Source organism: Schistocerca cancellata, chromosome 1, assembly GCF_023864275.1.
Source record: "Schistocerca cancellata isolate TAMUIC-IGC-003103 chromosome 1, iqSchCanc2.1, whole genome shotgun sequence".
NCBI classification, from domain to species: domain Eukaryota; kingdom Metazoa; phylum Arthropoda; class Insecta; order Orthoptera; family Acrididae; genus Schistocerca; species Schistocerca cancellata.
In genome coordinates this window covers 644,298,022-644,324,528 of record NC_064626.1, presented here as the reverse complement: position 1 = coordinate 644,324,528, position 26,507 = coordinate 644,298,022, and the positions used below count along the sequence as shown (strand labels likewise).

Here is a 26,507-nt window from a genome sequence, read left to right as displayed (position 1 = left end):
GTTCTAAGTTCTAGGGGACCGATGACCATAGCTGTTAAGTCCCATAGTGCTCAGAGCCATTTGAACCATTTTTTTGTTGCAAGTAAAACAGTTTTGACTTTTACTGTGGTTTCCATTTCGCGCAATCGTTCCTTACTTTCCGAATAGTACATTATCCACCTTTCCCTATTGCTTACCCCTAATTTTCTCAGAATTTCGAACATCTTGCACCATTTTTCACTCGCGAATGCTTTTCCAGATCGAGAAATCCTATGAACGTGATTTTACTTCAGTGTTGCTTCAGCTACCAACCGCAGCGTCAGAACTGCCTTTCGGGTATCTTTACCTTTCCTAAAGCCAAACTGATTGTCTCCAATCCATCCTCAATTTTCATTTCCTTTCTTATGTATATTATTCAAATGGTTCAAATGGCTCTGAGCACTATGGGACTTAACTTCTGAGGTCATCAGTCCCCTAGAACTTAGAACTACTTAAACCTAACTAACCTAAGGACAACACACACATCCAAGCCCGAGGCAGGATTCGAACCTGCGACCGTAGCGGTCGAGCGGTTCCAGACTGTAGCGCCTAGAACCGCTCGGCCACCCTGGTTGGCTGTATATTATTCGTGTCAGCGGCTGCTTGTGTGATAGTTTTCGCACTTATCTGCTCTTTATCTGTATACAAACATCGTCTCGGTCAGACCCGGCGAGACAGTTGAGAGCAAGGTAGTATTTGAGTGTGCGCTTATAAAAAAAGTCGGCTACCGGAGATAGTACCTGTCCGCTTGCTATCGCAGCACACCGTCTTTCGGAGGCAGGAGTACGAGAGGCGCCAGACTCACTTCCGGCGGCGTTGTGTTTACACGGTGCGTATCACGCCGCAGATGTGGGGCCCGATAAAAGACGGCGACGGCGACGGCAACACAGACGGAGCGGCGGGAGCCAGTACAAGGCGGGCCTCGCTCTGAGCACGCGGTTGCCGTGACGTCACGCGTGCTGACGTGCGCACGGGCACGCCGTGCGGGGCAGCTGCCGCGAGCCGGAGGGGCGGAAAGAACGAGGGGGCGCGCCGCGTCCTACAGGCCCCTCTTCCACGAGACGGCGCCGCCTCAGCCACCGATACCGAAAGTTGTACAACTACCCTGGGCTACCGTACTGTCATTGGTGAGCAGCGACTACGGTAGTTGTCCTAGTAGCCGCATTTTCTTTACGTTAGCTTTACCGCATATAGATCGCTTTCTTGACGTATGCGATCAGTGTCTTACTAGAGTTCCCTAGAAACCGGAAGCGGAGAACTGTCTAGAAACTGACAGAGGATATATGTAAAGGGCCGCGTAACCTACGGAGCATTTATTTTCCTACATAGTTACTCTTCTCTCTGTTACTTAAAAATAAACAGTATTTATAGCAAAACTGAAGTTTTCAATGTTCAATCAAGGCTTTATACGAAAATTGTTGAAACAAAGGGATGTTGTAAAAATTTAAAAAAAATAATGCAGATTTGTCTTATAGAATTAGAAAATGCAATTTCCCAAAAAAGATAAAATTAAAAAAAAACGCAAAACAGAAATATATGCAACATCGCTTCAATACTTGGTCGAGATTATACAAAACATGTTTCTGTTATTCATAAACAATTTGCAAATTTATCGACAGAAACAGGAAACTGTCGACTTTGATCGTGATGAAGAATGTTCTGTCGAGTACAAAATAATAACAATAATTATATAGATTTCTTATGTTTGTGCATGTAAACTGTACTGACATCAAAAGTTAATGTTTTGCTCACATAAAAGCGCTGAAGTTATGCGATCAACTAATTTTTGTTACTTATAAAATGCACTTTATATTCTGTAAGGATATAAAATACACAATAGACGAACGCGGCTCTAATTATTCCCAAAACAAACAAGAACAACAACAAAAAAGAGGAGTTGTCGTTTCCCTGTTCCTGTATTACACATTTATTTATGTAGCTTTCCCTACCAATACTACCACGGGTAGTCTCACTATTTACTACGTCATTTATATACAGTACCAAAACTACCGAACCATAGTTTCGGTAGAAGGCTACTCCACTCATAGGTACGCACTCCAGGCACTTTAATGTCTTACACTCTGTGATCTCAAGTCAGAACACGTTACCGTCCAGATACTGACGCCAACCGTTTCTTTTTTTTCCGAGAAACCCTATTGAGAAGACTTAGAGTACCGGCATTTGCGACAGACTTGCGGAACGATTCTGCAACCACCAACGTAACGCTCATGTAAGGGCCGCGAAAATAAGAAAAATCAGGGTTCAAACGCACCACAGCGTTGTATGACAGTGAAACATGGACTATGGAAATACTGGAACAGAAGGCAATCAGCTTTTAAGATGTGGCGCTACAGAAGAATGTCGAAAATCAGGTGGATTGATAAAGTAAGAAATGAAGAGGTTCCCCGCAGTATCGGCGAGGAAAGGAATATATGGAAGACACTGACAAGAGGAAGGGTCAGATGATAGGACACCTGTTAAGAAATCAGGGCACAACTTCCATGGTACTAGAGGCGGCTATAGAAGGTAAAAACTGTGCAGGAATACAGAGGCTGTACATTCAGACAATAGTGGAGGACGAGGTTGGAATTCCTACTTAGAATGCAAAGGTTGGAACAGGAGTGGAATTCGTGGCGGGCCACATGAAAACCAGTCAGAAGACTGATGACTCATAAAAAAATAAATAAAATAAAACAGAGGAATAGAGAAGGACGCTTTTACTTCGCACCATTTGCGAGTGGAACGGGATAGGAGACTAGCAATGGTGCAACGTACCCACCGCTATGCAACGTAAGGTGTCTTGCAGACTAGTATGTTTATCTACAGAAAGGACACTGGTTTGAAACTGTTCTCCATCACTGTCTGTCCTGTACGGGGCTGTTCTGTCAACTGAAGACATGAAACCTGTAAACGAATCCACGATCATGATTGGCACTTAATTCATAAATGTTCGCATTGATCGCATATAACTATACAATTCACAATGACCGGTTTCAATTAGTTCACAACGTTCTCGACAAACCTCATCTGCATTTTCCAGATTCATCCTTAGGTTACACGTGCAGACCGAATATAGTGAGAAATATCTTATAACCCTGTCTCACTCCTTTCTCAATGACACACACTTTTATATCCTTGTACTCTAACAGCCTTCTGCTCACCAATAATATCTCGCTAACGTCCATAGAGGTCCGCTTGACACGGAACAACATGAAATTTGGAAATTTGTGGGAAGTTCGTATGGGACCAAACTGCTAAGGTCATCGGTCCCTAGCCTTACACACTAGTTAATCCAACTTAAACTAACTTACGCTAAGGACAACACACAACCATGCTCGAGGGAGGAATGTACGGACATGTATTTGCACATTGAGAAAGACTGCCACTCTTTCAAACTTACTAAAAGGCCCCTGCCAACACAAAGGACCGGTTGGATAGAAGCTATCACAAAAGATGCCATTTTCAAAATTCATTGTGAGATCTATACGTATACAATTTAGGCTTTTTTCTCCACATTCTGACTGTTCTTTTAAACTCTATTTATAGTATTTGATCTACTATTATGGCTAACTTAAAACTGTAGATATGAACACTTAAACAGGAGTACGAAGAGGCGTTAGTTACTGTGTGCGAGCTTTTGGTTGAATGGTAACAGAAGAAAGGTGTGATGAACGAAGTTTCGGTTCAGATGTTACTGATGTTTGCTACCTCTTCAAGCCCACAACACAGCTGCCTTTTTTTTTTTTTTTGTTTCAGTCTTTTCTCCATTTGTGCGACACCTCCGTATGTTCTGCTGCTGCTGTTACGCCAAGTCCACGTAAGAAAACCACGTTGGATCTTCAGTAATGTTGTACGCTCTTATATGAAGACATCGAATCACTGAAACTAATTCTCGCAATGCGGGACTTCATTTCTGAAGCAATTTAAATTCCTTATTCGTATTCTTCAAAAGATCCTTACACATTGATACTACACTGACTACGTATAGTTGAAGCACGCTTAGTTTACTAAACGAACTACTTTATAATAACATCCGAAAATAGCACTATGGAACTACAACACCAGATATACTCTATATTGCTTTCAGTAACATCGAATACTAAGTGCATTTATTTTGCTCACGTCTCGTGAAACCATGAAAGATGGCGGCTACTCCAGTGTTGCAAAGTACGTACTAGAAATAACCTGACCTGTATCATCAACGAAGTTACAAATTACTCTGACCCGAAAACTAAACCAATTGCTTGTATATTCTGAAGCAACGGTAGCTCCCCTATTATTATTTACTGAATCTATAGACAGTAAAATCTGCAGTCTTTGAGTTGTTACTCAGTCTCTTTAAGTTGCTAGTACCTTACCTCTCCTTTTCTTCCTTCTTTCTTTCTATATTTTCCTCTCTTTGAAAAGTTTGATGATACTACAGTCACTATATTAAAAGTAAGACAGCTATTATAACGTAAACAATTTATATACTGTCAAATATTGTCTTCAGTTTGTCGATAAAAGTAAGAAAGTTTACACTGTGAACTGTAAACCGTCTCGTCTGGAGAAGGGAGGGAGGTCTCCAGCCGAACGTAGTCTGTGTAAGCAAGAGAAGAAGCAAATCAAATAATGTTACAGTCGCATGCAGGTGAGAGTTGGATAGCCGGTCACGATTCACAGTAAAATTCTGGTGCCTACAAATTGCGCTGAGCCGTACGAATCCGGTCAACCTTTGGAAGAACGTGTCGATAAGAATTTACCAGGAATGCGAACGCGACGCCATGTTGTTTTATTGAGCAACGTTTAGCCGACTATCGCAAGTGGCTTTCATGACGGTGGAGTATTTACACGGTTCCAAGTAGCCGGAAAGTTAGTTTAGTCTCGATAACAACGCGACCAAGCGCTCACATACTCGGAAATTTTTTTATCGAAGATGACAACGGCTGCGGTAGCCAACGCTCGCACATTTGCTCGCTGTGTACAGCAAACAAAATGCCGCGTCGACCATTAGCCATACGTATGCCTAGTCACGAAAGAGACGATAATTCTATTTTTGTTTCTACGCATTACGCAACACGAACAGCTGGCATTACATAACAATAAACTCCATGTTAAGGTTCGCAGCTCGTGGTCGCGCGGTAGCGTTCTCGCTTCCCGCGCCCGGGTTCCCGGGTTCGATTCCCGGCGGGGTCAGGGATTTTCTCTGCCTCGTGATGACTGGGTGTTGTGTGATGTCCTTAGGTTAGTTAGGTTTAAGTAGTTCTACGTTCTAGGGGACTGATGACCATAGATGTTAAGTCCCATAGTGCTCAGAGCCATTGAACCATTTGAACCATGTTAAGATACGTGCTACAATTAATCTAATCTCCGTGTGACCAGCCTGTAGGTACATGAAGATACGTAAATTAATTTAATTTCTATGTGACTAATATGTAGGTGACTACAGGCTATTCATTAAGTACTCACTAAACACCGAGTACCGAACTTCAGGTAGCAGAATTTTTCAAATCACAGGCGTTTTTCTTCGTGTACGTGCAAATTTACGTATTCAGCATTTCTTCAACACGCTGTCATTTCGGTGGCATCTGCACAGCCATTTGTGCATACATTGTATGTCTATCATTAATCCAGATTCAGACCCTCTCCGTACTCACGAGTACTATTCCTATAAGACTTACCTAATTTGTGAAGTACTCTCGAAGCAACAGCTTTCAACTTGCTTTAAGCTTGAGCTTCCGAAAAAAGTTCGTCTTATTTCTTTTATTTGTTTGTACTGCTCTTAACCGCGCATTACTTTGCCAAGAACGTGTAACCCCAAAAACTGTTATACTGTGGGTGTCACTTACACGTTTGACAGAAATTGTGGTATATGATAGCTAAAGCTAACGTTTTATCATGACGGCATAATCAAGGACAGAACAAGTAAGCTTTCCTGGAAGGAGTGCGGTTTCGTAATGATAAGAATTCCTGCATTACTCTTGTTTCACGCTGGTCAGACAGTACATAGTAGAACGACGAGACAGTTGTAAAAAGAAACGTTTAAACAACTTATGAATTCGAATATAAAAACGCAGGATCAGGAGAGACAACATTGATATATCTTGTCTTCTGACTTTTCTACAACTCTTGAGATTGTAATTATGTGGGCTGAAGGTTTCTCGTGGCTGAGTACGCAAATCCATGCCCGCATCTCGTGGTCGTGCGGTAGCGTTCTCGCTTCCCACGCCCGGGTTCCCGGGTTCGATTCCCGGCGGGGTCAGGGATTTTCTCTGCCTCGTGATGGCTGGGTGTTGTGTGCTGTCCTTAGGTTAGTTAGGTTTAAGTAGTTCTAAGTTCTAGGGGACTTATGACCACAGCAGTTGAGTCCCATAGTGCTCAGAGCCATTTTTGAACGCAAATCCAACATGGTATTATTCTAAGAGTGAGTTATGTTAGAGACTGTTCTCTGTCAATATATTCGGTAGATATCATAAATTTTAATTCGTAAAAACAATATCGCTCCTTTCTATCACAAATTACAGATAACTGAAATAGTATTTTGTACTAAAAATTTCAGGATTCCGTAACTACCACGTCGCATCACAATGAAATACTCTGAGTTGACAAAAGTAATGGTATAGTGACGTGCACATGGACAGATGGCGGTAGTATTGCTTACACAAGGTACAAAAGGGCAGCGCATTGGCGGAACTGTCATTTGTACTTCGGTGATGCATGTGAAAAGGATTGCGACGCTGGAGCTAAACGTGTGGGGCATTCCATTTCGGAAATCGTTAGGGAATTCAATACTCAAGAGTCCACAGTGTCAATAGTGTGACGAGTGTGACGAGGATACCAAATTTCAGGCACTACCTCTCACCATGGACAACACAATGACGGCCTTCACTTAACGACACGAGAGCAGAAGCGTTTGTGTAGAGTTGTCAGTGCTAACAGACAAGTAATGCAGCGTGAAATAACGGCAAAAATCAATGTGGGACGACCGACGAACGTATCCGTTAACACAGTGCGGCGACATTTGGCGTTAATAGACTACGGCAGCAAACGTCAGACGCAAGTGCCTTTGTTGACAGAACGACATCGCCTGCAGCGCATCTCCTGGGCTCATGATAATATCGGTTGGATTCTAGACAACTGAAAAATCGTAGCCTGAACAGATGAGTCCCAGTTTTAGTTGGTAAGAGCTGATGGTAGGATCCGAGTGTGGTGCAGACCCCACGAAAACATGAACCCAAGATGTCAACAAGGGGCTGTGCAAGCTGGTGGTGGCTCGATAATCGTATGAGCTGTGTTTACAAAGGAATGGGCTAGGTTTTCTGGTCCAACTGAAACCATTATTGACTGGAAATGATTAAGTTTTTGACTACTTGGAGACACTTTGTAGCCATTCATGGAGTTCATGCTCCCAAACAAGATGGAATTGTAATGGATGGCAATGCGCCATGTCACCGGGCCACAATGGTTCGCGATTGGTTTGAAGAGTATTCTGGACAATTCGAACGAATGATGTGGCCACACATTGGACATAATCGAGAGGTCAGTTCTTGTAGACCGGCAACACTTTCGCAATTATGAATTGCTTTAGAGGCGGCATTGCTCAATATTTCTACAGGGGACTTAGAACGACTTGTTGAGTCCATACCACAACGACTATGGCGGGCAAAAGGTCACATGACTTCTGTCACCTGATTGTATGATATTTTTGTCTTTTCTGCGAGTTGTTTCGCTGAATGAATTATGGGTACGCAAACGTTTTTTACATTTAAAAAATTCCTGTGCATGTTCAGCCATAAAGACGCTGATCAGTGTTTTCTATAGTCCTGTCAAGGGCTCTCCGTCTGAATTATGAATCCCATTTTCGTCCTGAAGACGCGCTGGCAGGTCGTGTGGCTGGAGCACCCAATTCTCGTCTTGCAGATGCCTGGCACGTCGTCAATTCGAACATGTTGCTCGCATTGTAGTGTAAGTGTAGTACCGTTTCAACTTATTACTTACTGCTGCCCGCTTATTGTACTGCACGTGCAGTCTAGCCGCGTCGTACGCTTCCGCCTGATTCTGCATCATTTGGTGCCATCAGTTCGACGCGCTGCGAGCCGTTTTATCTGTGGACTGCCCTGCTTGCAGCGATACAATGTTCCGCTTGATTACTTAATAGTTCGCCAGCATTCCTCTTCTCTCTTCTGTAGCTCGACTTAAAAAGATCTTTCTAGACGAGTTAGAAATTAAAACCACTGTTCGTAGAAGAAATTTCTGATGCCATTAGTCCATTTTGCTATATACACCGAGGGAAAAAAAGTCTCAACACTAAGAAGGAGCTGTGTGACATGAGCGAAAGTTGGTAGGCGTGTTCCTACGCCTGAAAGGTGATGTCTGTTTAAATTTCACGCCTGTCGCATAGGGGTGGCGCTAGTAGCTACACTATGGGGGTGCGAAAGTTGTTTGCTTTAAATACACGCTGTAACGGTCGTGAGCGTCAGTTATCTTAGAGACTGGACGTGGTGAGCTGATGTTAGTCAAGAATGCCCTTAAGGCGACAAAGACGCCATTATCAGTACCTCACTGAGTTTGAAAGATATCGTGTATTAGGGCTACGAGAAGCTGTTCCTTTCTTCTGTGACACTGCAGACAGTCTTGGCAGGAATGTAGCCACTGTACATGATTGCTGGCAGCGGTGGTGACGAGAATGAACGGTTGCAAGAAGACCTGGCTCTGGAACTATACAGAGGGAAGACCATCGTGTTCGGTGTATCGATCTGGCTTATCGTATTGCATCTGCAGGAGTAATATGAGTAGCAGATGACCCCACAGTTACACAACAAACTGTTACAAATCGCTTACTTCAAGGACAGCTCCAAGCCAGACGGCTTGAAGCGTGCATTCCACTGACCGCAAACCACCACCGTCTGCGACTTCAGCTGCGTCAAGCGAGAGCTCATTGGAGGAGAGGATGGAGGTCTGTTGTGCTTTATGATGAACGCTGGTGATGCTCGTGTCTTGGTTGAAAGGAGGCGAGTTGAGGACCTGCAACCAACCTGTCTGCGTGCTAGACACACTGGACCTACACCTGGAGTTACGGTGTGGAATGTATTTCGAATGACAGCAGGAACACTCTCTTGCTTATCCCACGCACCCTGACTGCAAATCTATGCGACGGTCTCGTGTTTCGACCTGTCATGTCGCCATTCATTAACAGCACTCCAGGGTGGTGTTTTCTAACAGGATAAAGCTCGCTCACATAACGTTGTTTTAACGCAACATGCCCTAGAGCGTGTCGACATGTTGCCTAGGCCTCTCGATCACAAGATCTGTCTTCAATCGAGAAAATATGGGACATCATCGGACAACAACTCGAGCGCCATCCACATTAACCGCTCCTGCATTGACCGACCAAGTGCAACAGGCACGGAACATCATCCTACAAACCGACATCCGGCACCAGTACAACACAATGTATGCACATTTGGATGCTTGCATTCATCATTCTAGACACTACGCCGGTTGGTAATGTACCAGCGTTTCAGATTTTCAACGGCTTATCCCGCGCTTACATTAACCTTTAATCTTGCAATGTTAATCACTTAACCGTTCCAGACCCTCTGGCTACAATTGTGTACATTAAGGGTTTGCTGTGTATTAGCTGCAACAGAAATAGTTTTCCTAAATGGAAACCTCACATACACATTCGTGAATGTTCAGTCTTTTCACTATGCTCAAATGTGCCGCCTGTTGGGCATAACTATAAAGATATCAACAAGTGAATGAAGCAGTAGCTTGTGGACGTCAGAATACACAGAACTGGTTGGTTAGTTATATTCCACTGCATAGATGAATATTATTATTATTATTGTTGTTATTATTTTGCATGGTAATTACTGCATAATCAGTTTATTTATTATAACAGTGAATATTTAAAAATTAATTATTTTAGTCCAAAAAAGAAGAAAGTGTGCAATGTATATTTTGAAGACGATTACGTATGTGTATAAACCTTGCATCTAAAATTAAAAAATCACCCAAGAGCATTAGAGCAGAGAGAAAAACTTTTCCTTCCTCCAGAAAAAATTCAGGTCTGAAATAGTTAAATATGTTATCTAGACAAATGTGTTCCCAAAATTTCATTGTTGCGATTTATTTTCCGTCGTAGTATTAGACATTCAGCAGAGCCCGGGTCAACTTGTTTCGATGTTGGATTGTGTGTACCAGTAACGTCTCGTGGACTGATAACAGCTAAAAACTGATTATTGGCGATGTGTGGACCACAGTCGAATATTTTTATTGCATTCAGGTAGGTCCCAAGGCTAGTAATTACGTTCATTATTGTTACGGTCTTCAGTCCGAAGACTGGTTTGATGCAATCTTCCACGCCAGTCTATCCTGTGCAAGCCTCTTCATCTCTCCTTTACTACTGGAACCTATATCCATTTTTACCTGCCTTTTGCACTCAAGGCTTGGTCTCCGTCAAAATTTACCCCATACGCCCCTTTTTCAGTCAAAATAATCTCGACAGTTACGAGTTATTCCCAGGGATAATCACAAATGTATTGCGATAATTAAGTGACAGTGATTTCTTAGTAAACCAATCAGTTTGCATACAGCGTAGATGAATGCTTATTAGATATTCCCTTGTCACGTTTTCAGAAGGTACACACCTAGCTCGTTTACGTAAAGGCAGCTCTTATTGCATTTGTGATCACCAGTAAATCACGTGCCCTGTAGACCGTGATATATGCCGTGAGAGCGCTAGAACAATGGTTTACAGGCCCGTGTCGCCGCCGCAGCCGCCGCTTGTCGAGGGAACACTCACTATTGTGAAGCAGCGACTAGAATCGTGGAGTCGCCTGGATTAACCCCTACTGAGACCTAATGCTTCGCGATAGTATTCTCAGTCTTTTATGTAATTGCCAGAAGGTATCACTATCGTCCCCCAGAAAAATAATTTTTACTTTTGAATAATATTGTACATTTTAATGTTAGAACTGGTGATGGTAGTGACTGAAATAAGTTAATGACAAACAACGCTGCAATTCTATTAGTTTATTTCCTCACATATTCAAAGTTCGGCTGAGAAAACCAAGATAATATTGCGAGCCCGTCGATTGTTTACTCTACGCTCCGAGTGTCACAGATAAACGTGGCTTGGCGCGCAGATAAAAGCAACATTCGAGGAAACACTTGCGCGTTTGTCAAGTGGTTTACAATTTATCAACCCGAGGAGTGGAATTTGTGGTGGAATAACAAGAATGCGTATAGCGTAACTTCGTCAGTGTGCTTACTCGCTAGGAATTTGCGAGATGTGATCATGGAGAAAAATATTGCCCAAAACTGCAACTGCGCTCTTTCCATTACTCCTTACCGTTTCCTAATCTCTTTCCTACGAATAACAAAGACACAATTTTCTTGTGGAGAATAACCAGTCGGGATGCACAGTGCTGATAAATGCCAAGTGCCCGGATTAGTGGACGGACTGCACATGTTTTGGCTGCCAGAAGAGGAGGGCTTTCACACAGCTTCCGAGGGACTGTAGGCCGATTAGCAGCTACCCTAACCGGCCAGATGTTTCAGACACTCAACGTAAGAATACTAGGCGCTTTTTGTCCTTTTCGAAAGCAAGAATCTACAGTAGGTGGAGCAAAGCTTACAAGATCACACGTTAATTCCCCGATCACATTCCCTCTACGACCGCAGCTTAACGATATAGCCAAACTGAAGTTAGGAATGAGTCAAACTTCGATACCCATTCCTATTTCCACTGGTTTAAAAATAAAATAAAACAGTAATACCTCAAAATGTTACCAGACAACAGGAATGAAACTAACCAAAAGAATAAATCACCCAGCCCAGTATAATTACATCAATGCATAGTTTCAGGCAAGCTGTTTGCTCTACATAATAGATGTGTCGAAGTAGTACAGCATTAGTAATGTTAATGCCTATATATCATGCCGAATTATGGTGCCTGAAATCGCAATAAGTCATACGACACGAATGTCATTCTCACTGCAAAACTGTTTCTAGACAGGCAAGTGTCTACGAGCTATAGGTTACAAGATCGAACATACTACTCTCGACTTGTTTTATTGGAGTGGTTGCTATTGAACGTAGTCATCAACTAGGCTAGCCAGTTTTGTCGAGCGATATTTTCTTGCACCGTGGAATGTTCGTCTACTATTTCGACGTAAAGTGGTCCATAAGCGTAGGGCATATACCCTTTACCTGAGAAGATATAAATGTAAACATGGAGGAATGCAGGACCACTGCTTCGTTCAATTTTCATAGCTCTCTGATGGACGACAACGGGTGTCGTCTTCTCCTCGTGTCAAAACATGTCTGCTATTACTTTAAGCGCTACATACGGATTCACGCGTGACAAAGGCTGTCTTCAAGTCTTGGGTAGACCAACGTGCACTTTGGAGAGATCACTGACGAACGGTCATCCACGTGTCGACCGCTGAGGCGTAAACGGGCATACAAGCTGGCAGTTCTACGTCGCAGGGCGCCGGCTTTGATTCTCGGCCGGGTCATAAGACATTCTTCGCTCGGGACTGGATAAAAGAACATCGTGGCTGTGTCATGTATTATAGACAAAGGATTAACAGAAAAGTGTCCCTCAGCAATATAAAATATGTCGTAAGCGCAAACCGCAACTGTTCACAGATGCTGGGTGAACCTCCCGCAGGCAGAACTTATGCTTAGAAATTGTTACAGCAGTCCATTTGATGACAAAGACGAAAATTATACTCCTGGCAACATCTGAATTTACCCTGCCTACATATGTCTGGAAGTGAAACGTGGACGATAAATAGTTTAGACAAGAAGAGAATAGAAGCTTTCGAAATGTGATGCTACAGAAGAATGCTGAAGATTGGATGGACAGATCACTTAACTAATGAGGAGGTATTGAATAGAACTGGGGAGAAGAGGAGCTTGTGGCACAACTTGACGAGAAGAAGGGATCGGTTGGTAGGACATGTTCTGAGACATCGAGGGATCACCAATTTAGTATTGGAGGGCAGCATGGAGGGTAAAAATCGTAGAGGGAGACCAAGAGATGAATACACTAAGCAGATTCAGAAGGATGTAGGCTGCTGTAGGTACTGGGTGATGAAGGAGCTTGCACAGGATAGAGTAGCATGGAGAGCTTCATCGCCCGCATCTCTTGGTTGTGCGGTAGCGTTCTCGCTTCCCACGCCCGGGTTCCCGGGTTCGATTCCCGGCGGGGTCAGGGATTTTCTCTGCCTCGTGATGGCTGGGTGTTGTGTGCTGTCCTTAGGTTAGATAGGTTTAAGTAGTGCTAAGTTCTAGGGGACTGATGACCATAGATGTTAAGTCCCATAGTGCTCAGGGCCATTTGAACCATTTTTTTAGAGCTTCATCAAACCAGTCTCAGGACTGAAGACCACAACAACAACAACAACAACCTATGTCTACGGTCCTTCATCGTAGTTCATCTCGTAAATGCGTAAGTTTTCTGGCTCATTTCTGATATTCAATGAAAGTGATATGAGCACTCTTTTTATTCGATGCGTCATACTTCATATCTGAACACTGGATATTTTTCAAACGCAAGTGTTCAATAATGGATACACTACGGCACAGAGGTTCTGAGTACAAGCAAAGTGGTCTTAAGTTTTCAGTAGTATTGTCGTTGGCGGTGGAGCATTCAATGAAAAGTAAGCGAGAGAGTCGGATAATTGGCTCGATCTGCGCGAACTGTCGGCGCACCTCGGATCTTCACAGAGGTCGCAACCGCAGACTGGGTGTGAGCGGGTAGACGAAGGGAGCGGTGCATATTAATGAACTTCCTGGGACCTCCGGAAAGCACAGCACAGCACAGGATGCAGGAGACAATCAGCGGGGCGGCCGGCAGGTAAGGAACCTGCGCTCCCAGCCAGCAGATGCGGCCGCGGCAGCTGCAGTGGGCCAGCCGTTGGCCTGCAGGTGGTGGGTGCCCTATTGCTCCACCGTGCAGTGTTCACTGCTCAGTGCCGGTGACCCACACATCCAGCCGCCGCCACACTCCTGTCTCCATACTTGGGCCACCCTCATCTCCAGATCCACGTCTATCGGGTAGCAGGTATCATCGTCCGCACGTTCTGTCAGCTCCCTTTCTTGCGGCTTACAATTTCAGCACTGTTGCTGATATTGTCCTCTAATATAAACGTGTAATGTGCGATTATTATTAAAGTGCAGCTATTCACAGAGGTTCAGTGTGGCCTGTAATTATCATAAGGTAGCGAAGCATGGCAGATATTGTAATGCGTCACTGTGGAACCGATTTACGCTAGAAAAAATTAACTCAAATTCTGCCCACTAGGTGCAAATGTGGTGCTGTACAGCAGCAAATGAACAAATTGTGAAAGTGGCGGCTAATAATAAAATCAACATGATGCCTTTCTCACTTGTTTTGCCTTTCCCGCTTACGTTCCGTTCCAAATCTAGTACATATGGAAACATTTCTATACGTCTTTCTAGCTGTCACAGCGCCAGATTTGCATGTGGTGGCCAAAATTGGAACTACTTTTTTAAGCGTGAATCGGTTCCGCATTAATGCATTAGAATATCTCCAACGTTTCGATTCCGTACAATAATTACAGACCACTCTGAACCTCTGTGAATAGCTGCACTTTAATAATAATCACACATTACACGTTTATATTAGAGGACAATATCAGCAACAGTGCTGAAATTGTAATCCGCAAGAAAGGGAGCTGACAGAATGTGAAGAACTACAGGCCCATTAGTGTTTTGTCAGTGGTACAAACGGTTATAACGAGACAAAAACTAACGTAATATCCTCGGAGAAGATCTGCAATTACTTTTTGTAAAACCGATTTTTTATTGCCCGTCTGAATTACTTAAGACTGAAACGAGGGAAAAAGAATAAGCTGACTTCGGAAAAGGGCGTAATGGAGCATCTACAGGTTGTCAACCTAGCTGTAGAAAGAAGAACTGAAAATCAGTCGGCACTTTGTACACTGTTTTGTGAACTTTAAGTTAGCGTTCGATTTTCTCACAATAAAATTTGAGCTGGCAGCCGCTGACAGCCAAGGCTCTGAGCGCTATGCGACTTAACTTATGAGGTCATCAGTCGCCTAGAACTTAGACCTAATTAAATCTAAGGACATCACACACATCCATGCCCGAGGCAGGATTCGAACCTGCGACCGTAGCGGTCGCTCGGCTCCAGACTGTAGCGCCTAGAACCGCACGGCTACTCCGGCCGGCTGACAACCAAGGAAATGAATCTACTCACAACAAGAGAAAGCGACGTGCAAGTGCAGTTTCACAGTGAGTATACAATGGAAACTTAAAAAAATGATATACAGTAAAAGAATAGTGGTATGCAAAGTACAGAATGTTACAGAGACAACAACACGTCTAACAAGAAAGCAAATACAAACCCACTGACGAAGCTGTGACTTCAGCGAAACATGTCAGAGTTAAAAAAAAAAAAATGTGGACACAACCTCAAGATAACTATTGCATCAGTTTGTTGAGGGATACATAGACTACGTCTACAGAGCGAAAAGTTCAAAATTGAGAAAACATGTGGGTAACGCGATACCATTTCCCCAAAACTCTTTTCTGCAATCCTGGAAGAGTCCACGAATTCATTAAGCTGATATGAAGGAGGAATACGCATAAACAGCTCTTATCCCAAACCCATTCAGTTTGAACATGGTATTTTCAAAGTTTCGTTTGTTTCGGATCCAGAAGAACTTCAGCAAAGGATGGAGGAATTGAACACAGAATGTACGGCAGTATGACTGAAGGTTAATTATAATCAGACTTCGAAACTGTACAGCCACCATGGCCATAAATAAATATCAAAGGGTAGTAATGAATATATAGAAACAGCTGACGAATTTTTATACTTTGGACAGCTGTAAACAACAAGTGGATCTCCAGTTAAGAAATAAACAGGAGGATAAAAATGGTTTCTCGAAAAAAGCTGCCCACAACCGCTCACTTTCGTAAATGGCTGCCAAAATAAATATTTCACAGAACCTGTCTGTAGCTGCTGTCATCCTACTCTATTTACATTTTATTTTTACGCTGCTACGTTCTACACCAAGAAACTAGGTGCAGTGCTTGAGCAGAGATAATGCCCAGGAACACATCGAATGAAACACTAGGGAACTGCCTACTGTATAATACAGCCTTGTTTTACGCACGTACTTGAAAATTCAGATTTAATGTGGGATGCTTTGAAATGGAAACTGTTTATAGATATGAATCGAAGGCCGCGTTATTTCAGCATAGGACCGTGGCGCAGACTTCGGCTATGTTTGCTAGCGCTCCAGGTACGACCAAGTAAGACCAGGTGCCTGATTCAGTTATCTGACACACAAGTTCTATAATCGCATTACCTATACTAATCTTTAATTCTACGAGTTATTTAGTTTGTGTACTAGAAGTTACAGAAGAAAGTATCAACTGACGAGTTTCAGAACAAATATTACAGTGAAAATAAGATGTATAACATCGTCATTAACTTCCCAATTGTTTTAATTCTATCCAATAATCGCACGACTAATAGCTACGAAAGTCCACAAACTGCAAATCACTTTCGGTGCAATAATCTTTGTGGCAAGAAACAGGAAAGAAGCCTAAGTTTTGTAGAACGTATGCAGCTTGGTGCCGATTAAGGCTATTTCCGAGGTTACATCTAGCAACTACAGGACGTAGACACAACGGTTAGTTTTCTTTGCTTTCGTTAAGCATACTCCGTATCATAACGAATCACTCCAATTCACGGGGAGAACAAAACAGTGAAAGAATACTGGTAAGATTATTTAGCAAACTGTGACAAGCGTCCTATCCTCATCAAGAATCTGCTCAGTATTGGATTGGACTGGCGGATTAGGGAAGGGCGGGGAAGGAAGTCGGCCGTGTCCTTTCAAAGGAAGCATCCCGGCATTTGCCTGGAGCGATTTAGGGAAATCACGGAAAACCTAAATCACGATGGCCGTACGCGGGATTGAACCGTCGTCCTCCCGAATACGAGTCCAGTGTGCTAACCACTGCGCCACCTCGCTCGGTATCCTCAGTATTAGTTTCCGCAGTAGCCCCGTGTAATATTGTAAAATAGGTCCAAAGGATAGGTTCGAAGTGTAGAATCCTCCACATATGTCTATAGACACGTCTTCGATCTGGAATATCATTGATTGGAGTGCAACAATCTTCAGTGACGAATACCTACCGCTTCGAACTGATCACCGATACTCAGCGAAGACGTGCGTGGAGATGCTCCGGACAGCGACGGGACGCCAACCCGATTGTCGTCCGCCAACCAGGAGTGATGTTCTGGGGTATGATTTCTCTCCATAGCAGTACCCCTTTGGTTGTCATCCATGACGCCCTTACAGCACAGCGATACGTCGACGATATTCTACACCCTGCTATGTTGTCGTTCTTGGGAGGCCACCCTGGGCTTACATTTCAGCAAGATAATAATGACCATTCACACACGGCGAGTTTCAACTGCTTGTCCTCGTACTTGCCATACAGTATCTTGGCCCGCGAGGTAGCTGTATCTTTCCCCAGCTGAGAACATTTCAAGCATTATGGACAGGGACTTCCAACCATCTCGGCATTTGATGATCTAACGCGCCAATTGGACGGAATATCTCTCAGGAGGACATCCGAAAACGCCATCAATCAATGCCAATCCTAATAATTGCTTGCATAAGGACCAGAGGTGGACCAACGCCTTACTGTCTTCAATTTGTGAAGCTCTTTCCCTTGAATAAATCATCCATTTTTAACTTGTAGTCATTTGTTTGTCTGTACATCATTTGTTTGTCTGTACATGTGTATCACATCTATCGATTTAAGTCCCATTCGGTTATTTGTTCGTGGTGCGCCGTTTTTTTATAAGTGTGTCTCAGAGTGCATTTTGAAGAATGGACAAGCTCGAAGTAATTCCAAATCACACTTCTCTTAGGCTTGTGTAAAATCACTTTCAGGCTGAAGACCCACTCATAAACGGAGACTGGAGTAAATGAAATGAACACGAAAGACTACACTTAAATACTAATTTTACAGACAGCCTTTACATGAAAGCCGTTTCTGAGATGTTTCCTATTCCTTGTCCCGAAGTATCTGTTGCAGAAGCATCCTTAGGAGTGTGTCCATTCGCAAGTAACTTAGCAAGTGACATCTGCAAGTATTTGTCGACGAGTTTACATTATAACAAAAACTTGCCCGGGTTTACTTCTTCGTGTAGCTTGGGCGTACTGATTTCAGGAAGGTGCTGCAAGTACTTTGAGCGATGTTTTCGCTATAGTGGTGCATCTTGAGATAGGCAAGTAGAAGCTTTAAGTATTGGACTTAATAACCATAGCAGCTGCCCCAATCATTGCAATATAATGATTATTATTATTATTATTATTATTACACAAAAATCGTGAAGACAAAAGGTTAAGAAAAACAAAAAATATCCGGATGAAGAAATGGATATAGAGGCGAAAAAATATGACTTTTTTAAAAAATACTTTATTAATTTCTTGTCTTCAGTGAGCGGGCAGTTTGTGAATTTTTTAGTGTATGTCGGCGTATCTTATCTCAAAATATAGCGCAATATTTTCTATTGCGTCCTGCTTTATAACCCTATTCTGAAAATCGGTGTGTTTCGTGCCCTACAAAAGAGGAGAGCACTCAACTTTCTGAATTAACGATTGCGTTCTTTCACTGGACCACAAGTATTTATCTTTTCGACACTGACATTCTCGTATCGGTATTGAACACAGAAAACTTCCGGCAACTGGAAAGTTCGGTAAGTAATTGCGGTAAAATGCAAAGAACTGTTAACATTAACTTGCGGAAGCTACTTCTGAAAGTCGAAATTTGCTTAAGCTAACTTGCTGGGGATGTTTGCACTTGCGGACGCTACTTCTGAAACTCGAAATTTTCTGAAGTTAATTTGTTGGGGATGATTACACATCAAATGACTTGCAGAAGTAATTTGTACATGCGACTTGCGGAAGTTTACTCGCTAGTGGACACACGTCTTCAAGAAATTGCATTACTCTTCCTCACAGTGGATATGCTTCTCAACCACTATTGCACTTGACTCCCCAAGTGCAGTGGGGATTAAGAAAAACGCATCGCAGTGTGAATGCCTTCAGCACAGTTTGCTTATTCTTAGTGTCCTCGTGAAATATCACGATAAGCCGACAGAAGAGCCCTCACGCCGAAGTACAATAATATTTTGGTAGAGTAATGTCTAAGGCGATTTGTTATGAGTAGCATTTCCTTGTTGCGGGCCGAGGCAACTCGGTAGACAACACTCCCCTTCGCCCGTCAGGGGTATGCGGCAGCCAATGTTGTTGCTACAGTCTGACGTTTTGTTTTTAAAGTCTAACTTTACGTTCGGTAAAACCTCAGTTTCAGAATCACCGCAGTCAGAGTTGAAATTTCAATACGAATTTACTAGCTTCCGATGTCGGAGCCCAAGTGCGGCGTCGGTATCAGTGCCAGAAGACTGAGCCGGCGGGCGGCGAGGTCCCGGGCGTACGTGTGGCGGGCGCGCACGTGGTCCCGCGTCCGGAAGCGAGTGGCCAGCCACGTGGGGCGACCTACTTCGCGGCGCGCGGTTCACGGGCAGCCAGTGTTTACCCGGACCGCCGCGCAGCGCGGCCATGTTAGCGGCGTTATTTTCAGGTGGCACTGCTTTCACCCGGGTCGCGCTCGAGTCCCGGCGCTGTCTCTGCCGGTCTCGAAACTTCGCCACTGGCAGATCACTTTCACAGTACCAACTTCCAAGTGGCAGCGTGCCTTCCGAGAACGCCGATCGATGCGAAACCTAACACACACACATGGCGCGGATCCAGCATTTGTTTCAGGAAAGGTGGTAAAGTTTGTTGCTATCTCTCCCCTCCCCCCCCCCCCCCCCCGCGTTATTACTTGCAGTCATCCGCATCTGAGGTCATAAGTCCCCTAGACTTAGAACTACTTAAACCTAACTAACCTATGGACATCACACATCCATGCCCGAGGCAGGATTCGTACCTGCGACCGTAGCGGTCGCGCGGTTCCAGACTGTAGCGCCTAGAACCACTCGGCCACTCGGTCACTTCGGCCGGCGATTTTACTGTCTTGCAGCGCTTGATTTTTGTGTGAATGGACACGTATTTCTTATTGGTTGTGTCCTGCGTCTTCTGTAAGCTCTCTTCATTTTTTGTAGTCGAGCCTTCTGTGAGTAAATCTCTCCACCTGTAGGATCAGATATTTCATCTAGATGTCTGAAATGTGCTGTTGCTTCGTTATCTCAGAATATAGCTAGGTCATCTGCAAAAGGCACTTTTTTAGATTTCCTCCAGAAATTCATTCGCTTGGTTTATCTATGTATAGTTCATGCTAGATGCTTGCAAAGTTTCGCTATCACAGTGTAAATACGTACATATTGTGTAAAAGTGTGTGAAATGATGTACCGATTGGCTACCACAATCGAAACAGACAGGTGGACATTAACAGAAAGAGCCGCCCATACTGACGCAAGCCAGCACCCAGCATTATGCTGCAAATAGATATATAACTTCCGGAAAACCATCTGAAGACAAACCTGAAAAGGTTCGAAAACTGGTTCATGGAAAAAGTAACTGGTTGCAGTTTTATCTATTCACGTTCTCAAATACAGTATTTTCCTGAATTAAAATTTCTTGGAAAATGATGAAGTGCGTTCTAGGCACTGGTGTAAAGAATTATTATTATTTAGTTAAATATTTTATATTAATTAAATTTATTATTATTGTATTTAAATATTTGCACACATAGGTAGAAAGTTAAAAGTGGGAGTGATGGTAATTTATTTATGGGGGAGAGGAGGGAGACGCTTTAAAACTGGCGACCCGCCCCCAACCTCAGAATCGAACTCTGAATCCGCGCCTTGTGTCCAGTCAGGTTTCCGAATGTACTAACAACTTCTTCACAGGCAGAATGTGGCATTTTGTCCTCGGCGAACGTCCATCCATATAAACGGAAGGAAATAAAGGTGTGCACCAGAGACCTGTAAGACGGAACGCCCTGTTTCTGGGGACTGGAACGAATATGACATTTATGGTGGAGGATAGATCCATAATCAGGCAGAGAAAGGCGGCTTAAAAGTACTTGCGCCGCCCAGCAAAATCAATTCAACATGTTCCACAGGGAATTTATGTGCCCTGGACAACAGCGTATGTCCTCAAAAAGCGCCGAGGCAATATACATACAATGTACAGATCCAGCCATATGCGCCCGTCAGCGCAGCATCTACGATATTTCCGAATCGGGGCAAAAACCTGATAGTGTCTCCGCACCCCTCGAGCGTTTGAGGAACGGCGTCAAAAATTTTAAAAAATCGATTTTTCAAAAATACGTTCATTTTGTAGCACACATCTTTTGATATATGAAACATATATGTTCGAGGAAATGTAAGAATGATATTTGGTTTTAAGTGTGCCAAAGTGCAGTGCCACGCCTCTTCACACAGCATTCTTCTATCGCACGTCACTATATTTCGCTCTGTGGAATTCAAACATGTATATTTTTATTGGAAGACATCAAGGAACCTGTATTCAGAACAATGGAAGTTAAAATGTCCTGCGGTGCCTCTCCTGCTCCTAGTCGGCCAGTTTGACATCCTATCCCCTTAAAAAGACTCACCATTAATACTGGATGGGATTATTTGTGAGCAGGAGAATAAGAAGTCTTCATAAAATTTGCACTCTTTATTGCTCATCAACTAATAACTTTCTCTTTTGTGTGACACAAAAATTAAATATAGGAAACATAAAACCAGAATAGGTAAGAACAAGCAAGACAGTACACATTTCTTCAACCCTTAGGTCTCAGCACATTTTTTATCTCTAATCTTGCTACAGCTTTACAGGGCGTGCTTTCCTTTCTGCGAAAGTTCGTCAGACGTTTTGCTACATAAAAAATCAAAATATCGTTATCTAATTCTGAAAAAGCTCTTAACACGAATAGTATCCCAGACGTGTGGTTTCTTGATTTGATTATGTCTATCTTACCACTGTCTGCTAGATAAAACAAAATAGGGCTCTCTAATATTGCAGCAGTTGTACGAGTAACACACCCCAAATAAGCTAGGCTGCTTTGGCACAAACGGTCATTTTAATGCACCTCATTTATAAAATTAACACGACAGAACATAATTCACGAAGTACCAATATCAAATGCCTATTACAAGCAAAAAGTTTTATGTTACAAAATAGTTTCACATTTCATTCATAGGCTCCAGGTTCTCAAGCATGAGATCCGAAAGAACTAGTACGAAATATAAATTTCCACATAATTTGTATGATGTCCCAGTTTCTTCTCCTTCCGCTTGCTAGTAATCTTGTCGTCACTAATTCTGTAACTATTCCTGTGACTGCCAAAATTTAATCTCCCGTTAACTTCAATGACCCTGCCAGAATCACAGGTTCAGTTATCGCGCGTATATTCTCCGGTTAGCCGCTATTACGTGTTCGTTCAACACGTTTTCCGCGCTATTCCGAGAATAGAACTTAATGCGGCTGCTAACTGGGTACTATACAAAAGGTAGTGTAACGAACTAGTAAAAATTTCCCGCGAAATGTCGTTTTCCTGGATACACCGAGAAGACAATCTGTAAGCTCTCTTACTTGTTATTCCTGTTAATCGTTTATTTCCACTCTGGTAGTCTGAATCTATGGATTTCATTAATAATTATAACAACGCTGATAGTTCGCACACCCAGTCAACCACATAAACAGCGACTGACAGTCACCTGTTCTGGTTTATTCGGCTCAGCTCAGATAGCCTCGTCCCCTGCTGTCTGTGGGAATTTTTTTTAGTTCTACATGCGACGGAGCAAAGACATCACGTACACTAAGCACGCATTCAAAAATCAACTTATGATTCTTCAGAGACCAACTTAGAATGTGTTCAAAAATGTTCAAAAACTAAATGGGATGCGTTTCAATGTCACATGAATAATCGACAGACCAACGTGCACTGGATACTAGGTGATTTGTGGAACAAGGTTTTTTTCTTCAAGAATATTAATTTGGCGCCCCCTGAAATTGCCGCCCGGGACAGATACCCCGGTTTGCCCCCCCCCTCCCCCACCCCCAGATCTCGGCATGGCGTTCGTGATGGAAGGCAAGGGGGAGCACCCCCCCCCCCCCCCCGCGTTCGTGATGGAAGGCAAGGGGGAGTACCCCCCCACCACCACCACCACCACCTCATCATCATCCCTCTACTGGAATCTGGAGTACAGAGTTAACATATTATTCGTGTACAAAGTAAATGTGATATGTAGCTGGAGTCAGCCCAAATACTGCTCAGCACCTCTTTGATGGACGGCAGGACGGAATGCATCATGCGTCGGTTTGTTTGCACAGCAAGCAAAACGATTTTTAAAGCGGAATTCTTACATGCCAATTCGATATAGCAAAAGATCCATGCACTGTCACTAATATAATTTAGTTCTTATGGCATGCTGCATCTCGAAACTGACCGATTTATTTAGATCTCTATAAAAGTTACAGTTTTTAAAGAGTCCCTCTCCGGAAAAATTTCATTGGACGCCCATGAATCCAGCAGAAGCTGCTACCAACTGATAAATCTCGCATGCGGCGTTGAATCCCACTGATGAAAATATCATTCTGGGAACTATTTCTAAGATGCTACATTTCAAATTTCGGGAACACTTAGTAGGTATAACGTTCGAGTGCAGGCTTCGAAGTATCCATATAATTTTCGGAAACTCGTGCGGAATACCTCCAAGTGTGCAGAGAATCATGAGATGATAATAGGCGAAGATCATCACAATGGGCGTATCGATTGAACATGGCTTGTCACTGCTCGCACATCTGCAGTAGCACTTGTGGTCCTAACAGAGCGGTGCAATAGAGCATCGGGTGTCTGGAAGTGGGGCGCGCTTTTGACGAAACATTTAAACGACGATGCGCCCACCACGGTCCCAGACATTGCAACCCTCGAATTTTTCTTGTAGGAGAACAATAAGTCCGCATTTATATCACAGTAATGCGTAATCGCCAGTGCCTCAGAGTGTGGCTTGCTGGACAATCACTACCATCAGTCCACAGACGTCGGAGCGAATTTGGGTGGAAACTGAAGGCAGACCAAACATCCTTCCTGCAGTCAAAGGAGCTAAGAAAGTAAATGTACACTTTTAGGGCCTCTGCACTGCAACGTAAGTCAATTCAGAGCTCACGAATACCCCCTAATTGCGCAGAATACACAGCACATTCGAGAAGTCGATGAATAGCTTGTGCCACTCAACAGGCCTGACCGTACTGAAGTTAATGGAAAGCAGAACTCAATGCCAGAACATAAAAAACCCTCCCTGTGTGACCATGTAAATTAAAAGATTTTCTCGGAGAATAGCGAAGAATCACACGTTTAACTGTCCAGTTACATTAGCAAAATTTTGCTGTTGGTCGAATTCATATCACCATATTCCGCACGCGCGCCCAGCGCACAGCCAACAAATGATAGGAATTCCAAAATGTACGCAATAAATTCCAAAACTTGATGTGGTCAATAAATGACACCAGTTCAGATTTGTTAAGCATTACGAATAAGCATTACACGTTTCTGATAGCTATTTTCCGTGACTATATTTTAAACATAAATAAATAACATAAAATAAATAAAAAAAATAAAAGCACGACGTAGCCATTTGCTATATTTTATGTTTCTTTTATTTATGTTAAATTTCGAAGGCTTTGCTGCACTATCATATGGCAGTTCTGGTGTTTAGCAATGTACCTGATGATGGAATAAAGCCTCCGAAACGTGTCGCAAAAAAAAGGGAAACAAGTTTAAAATTTACTAACTACCACCGTTATTTTTATTCACACGTAACGACTAAGCGTCACACAGTAATTTATGCATGTATGAGTTTATCTCTCACCGCATTGGGTAATTTCTGATAGATTATAATGGTAGGATAATTACTGCATGTAGTACAGGTAATTTCGTAGGCTTCAGCAACAGGCGCTGCACTTGTACCCTCCTGGAATCATTGCTAAAATTGTGAGGCTTCCTAAGAGTAGTCAGGTGCATTTTTTCTAATGTTTCGGAACTAATATGAAATTTCGTTTTTGCAGTGTGAGCCAAGCCAACCCTGACAAATACTGCCCATCACGTCTTTCAAGCGACACCCATTGTCGATAAGCGTCGGTTTGTGTCCCATTACAAACAAAATAATTTTTAAGGCGGAATTTTAACTGGCTGTTAGATAGAGCGGTCCCGAATTAGTTTAGTGCTGCATTCGATTTATCGATATGTGTTAACAGGGTCAGTAAAACACGAAGGAAAACTATTACTCCGGCAGCGACAGCAGGTCCTGGCCCGCGCTGAACGCTACCGCCTTTCCTCAGCGTTGCTCAATCGCTGCTAGAGTACCAGTTATTCTTCCTGTTCTACTAACGTTCTTAATACATATCGGTAAAGCAGGTATCGCACTAGACAAATTCAGGACCACTTTATCGAATCGGCACGTAAAATTCCGTTTTCAAAATCATTTTGCTTGCAGTGGAAAGTAAACCGACGCATTCCGTCTTGCCGTCCATTAAAGGCGTGATGAGCAGTAGTTTGGGCTAACTCCAGCTACATATCGCAAGAATGAAATTACCAATATCTGCTGAAGCATCGGTGAACGTGTGCCTGTCCATTTTTATGAGGGGCACCCGGTACGTATGCAAGATGTTTCAAAGTTTTTGTATCAGATGTCTAGGGGCGATAGATCACGTCATGGGAAACAATGCTTCTGACAGACAAAATGTAAACTGACGCACCCCTGCGACGGCAGGCAGCCTTTTGTACTGGTCATGTCCCCTGGACACGGCAGAACATAGGCATTCTGCAGCGTGTATATGCCTTATGCGTTGTCTATAATCCAGTCATCTGCTCCATGTGAAATGGAGAATTTAAGTTCCTGACTGCTTCTAAAAGATATTTCTCCACTAAGAGACATTAATTCTTAAGGCTTTCTTGTTCAAAATCACTATGAATTTGTGGGACTTTGTAGTATGCAGCACATTTAGTTGGTAGACCTCGCTAATTCGGTTAAATCTCGTATCAGAGTCTCCAAATACTAAAGCACGCCTAGCGTCGTTGGAAAGCGTCAGCCAAAATTTTGTGTCTAACATTTTTTTTTCCCCTAAGACGTCATCTACCACCTCCAAATGTTACATACCGATGGTAAGCAATGAAATATTTATTCTCGTGCAATTTTAGCGATTTTCTGCGTGCCTACTTTCCATATAGGAAAGACCATAGTTGTTGTAAAGTTTATTAATTTGGCAATTATTCCTGTTGTTTCTGTGTTGCGTTATTTTCTCCATCTTTCTGGGTTTTACCTATTTCAGATTTTTAATTTTCAGTGAAAACGTTATTAATGTATTAATGAAAATATTTCTTGAATACCCTAGAATTAATCATAAAAAATAAGTAATTTCTGATCGTTAAAACAAAACGGTGGCTTTTATATTCACATTAATATATAGAGA

The 26,507-nt window shown here is 42.9% G+C and overlaps 1 protein-coding gene across 1 annotated transcript in view; it reads right to left on the bottom strand.

The window, feature by feature from the left end:
* LOC126183392 (uncharacterized) overlaps window positions 1-26,507 on the bottom strand; it is a 661,091-nt gene that overhangs the window by 629,861 nt on the left and 4,723 nt on the right. The window lies entirely within an intron of this gene.